This window comes from Cavia porcellus, unplaced genomic scaffold, assembly GCF_034190915.1.
Source record: "Cavia porcellus strain 051 isolate PalLab524CR breed Dunkin Hartley unplaced genomic scaffold, mCavPor4.1 scaffold_18, whole genome shotgun sequence".
Taxonomy (NCBI): Eukaryota; Metazoa; Chordata; class Mammalia; order Rodentia; family Caviidae; genus Cavia; species Cavia porcellus.
In genome coordinates this window covers 39,301,540-39,304,236 of record NW_026947501.1, presented here as the reverse complement: position 1 = coordinate 39,304,236, position 2,697 = coordinate 39,301,540, and positions in this window count along the sequence as shown.

Below are 2,697 nucleotides of genomic sequence, written 5' to 3'. Positions count from 1 at the left end.
GGAGAGGGGACAGTGCAGTTTGCTGGTACATAGTACAGGTGCCTGCCGGCCTCCTGGGAGGGTTCTCATCACCCATAAAGGATCAAGAGGGTTTGATGCTGCAAGGTAATCAAGAAAGATTACCTCTCTTCAAAAGGTTCTTCCAAAGCCATATCGAGAACAACTGGATAAATTAAGGTACATACGTACAATGATATTATACAACTAATTTCATTATGGATCTCTATCTTGTTAGGATTCTTTCCAAAAATATAATAGTTTCATGCTCTTGACAACTGGACTCTATTCCCAGGCAGTTATTTATTTATGCAGTGTTGGGGACTCAACCCAGGGCCTTCACACTGAGCTACATCTTTGGCTCTTTTTCATTTTTTATTTTGAGACAGGGTCTTGGCAGGCTGCTAGGTTGCCTACACTGAGTTTGAACTTGTTTGTGATCGTCCTGCCTCAGCCTCTCCAAGTGCTGGGTTACAGGTGTGCACCACCATGCCCAGCCCCAATAATATTAAATTAATAAAATTAGGCGGGGAAAAGACAACCAATAAATGGCATTTGCGGTGCCTTCGGTGAGCTCTCACTTGGTTTCTGCTTTGTAGGATTTAACAGGGTCTCACTAACCTCTGCTAGGACTTCTGGGGAACAGATATCTGTCTCCCTGCAGTTTCACGTGTGAGGCCACAGAAAGGCTGGGGATTTAGCTCAGCGGCATAAGCAACTGCCTTGCAAGCAGGCGGTCGTGAGTTCGATCCCTGGTACCGATAAAAACGAAAAAGACAAAAAAAAAAAAAAAAAAAAAAAAAAAAAGAAAGACATAAAGAAAGTAAAAGCAGGAATTTAAGGGAAGTTTGAAATAAGCCCCTTATCAGCTCCGTCGCCCTCGTTTGCATAACAATGCCCACTCTTATGAGGCCGGTCCCATTTAGAAGGGTGACAGGTGATCCTGTCACAGGCCCACAGCATTGATTACTTCTTGTTTACGGTTTTCTTTCAGCCCTCTGATCTGTTTCCTCCACTGCCCATAGCGCGTTGTGCAGCGTAAGCAGTAAACACATCTAACTGCAAGCGTGCACTTCGGCGAATACTTAGAGTTCAATACAAACACAGAGACGTCTTCGGTTTCCTCAGCTCTGAGATGCGATTCTGTGGCTGGGTTACTGTGAGGATCTGGGGACTTGGTTCTGGTTGAGTCACGCGGAGAGCTGCACGCTTGTCATCCATGGTTACACCCGCCAGGGGGCGGCAGAGGAGGGAGCCTGGCTGCTGCATGATTGCTGGGGGAGTGGGGGGGGGGGAATGAAGGGAGAAGTAGAACAGGGCCAGAGCCACGCGTGACCCTGACACTGCAGGAAACTAGGAGACACCGCCTCTGCGGGTGACGAGTCCTGGCGTGGAAACCAACGGGAAAGGAGGGCGATGCGCAAAGCACTCAAGAAATGGCCTTCGGGGCCGGGCGTGGTGGTGTAAACCTGTAATCCCAGCACTTGGGAGGCTGAGGCAGGAGGAGCGCAGCCAGGGCTACGAAGTGAGTTCAAGTCCAGTTTGAACTGCATAGCATGACCCTGCCTCAAAAAGACAAAAAAAAAAAAAAAAAAAAAAAAAAAAAAGCCTTTGTTACAGGAAGTGTTGGGTGTCAGGGTTGTGTAGGGAGGGGGCTGCCGCTGTCCCCTCCCTCAGGGACTTTGCCTCTAGGCTGGGGCAGCCGCTGAGGTTCCTGGGTTGCTCCCCTCCCCTGACGCCAGAGTCAGGGCGCGGCCCGGAGGAAGAGGTGCTCCGCCTGGCCGCGTGGGATCGACAGGCGCCGAGCAAAGCACTCTGGGTGTCCCCAAAACAGGCCGGTCCTGGCAGCCACAGAGGCTGGAGGAGCAGGAAAGAGCCGTCCAGGCGGACTCATCCAGGCCCGAGTGAGTTTCCAAGCCTAGCGCTGTGGCATGGCCTGCAGCGTGTCAGGTCAGTCCCCGGCATCCCGGGCTAGCAAGCTCTCACCTGATCCCCTGTGCAACACTGGGTCTGCTATGTTCCCACTTGACAGGGCAGAAACGGAGACTTCCAGGGTCTAAAGTGACTCACGATGGAGCTAACCAGGCAAATCACAGGTGAACTGTAAATAATTTTTCAAAATCAGTGGAATGAACCTGTTAGCAGTCAGGAGGCTGAGGCGGGAGGATCACCGTGAGCTTGAGGCCAACGTAGGGAGACCCCCCATCTCAGAAAGCAACAAAACACAAAAATCATTGAAATGAACCCCATTAGGCTACTCATCAGGGAAAGACAAATGGAGGCAAACGGTGGGATCCCATTTATCCAGACTTAGATGACAAACTTTTCAAAGGTTTACCTTTGTAAGTGAAACACAGCAATTCCACTCTTTGGAATTGGAAATAATTACACAGAAATGGGTGTGGTAGCAGGTTTGAGCTCAGCCTGGCAACTTAGCACCTTAGCAGCATCCTCTCTTAAAAAGTAAAAAGGGCTGGGATTTGGCCTAGGATAAACGCCTTGGGTTCAAATCCAGCACTGTAAAGTCTTCACCGCCACCGACATGGTTGTCCCAGGGATGTGTGTACTACCCTTCCTGGAAAAGGGGTAGGTGTGCAGCTCAGTGGTGCCACACTTGGTCAGCATGTGGGGAGCTCTGGGGTCCAGCCCAGTGCTGTCAAAGGGCCTCCCTCCAGCCCTCTGCATCACTACCTGTGTGTG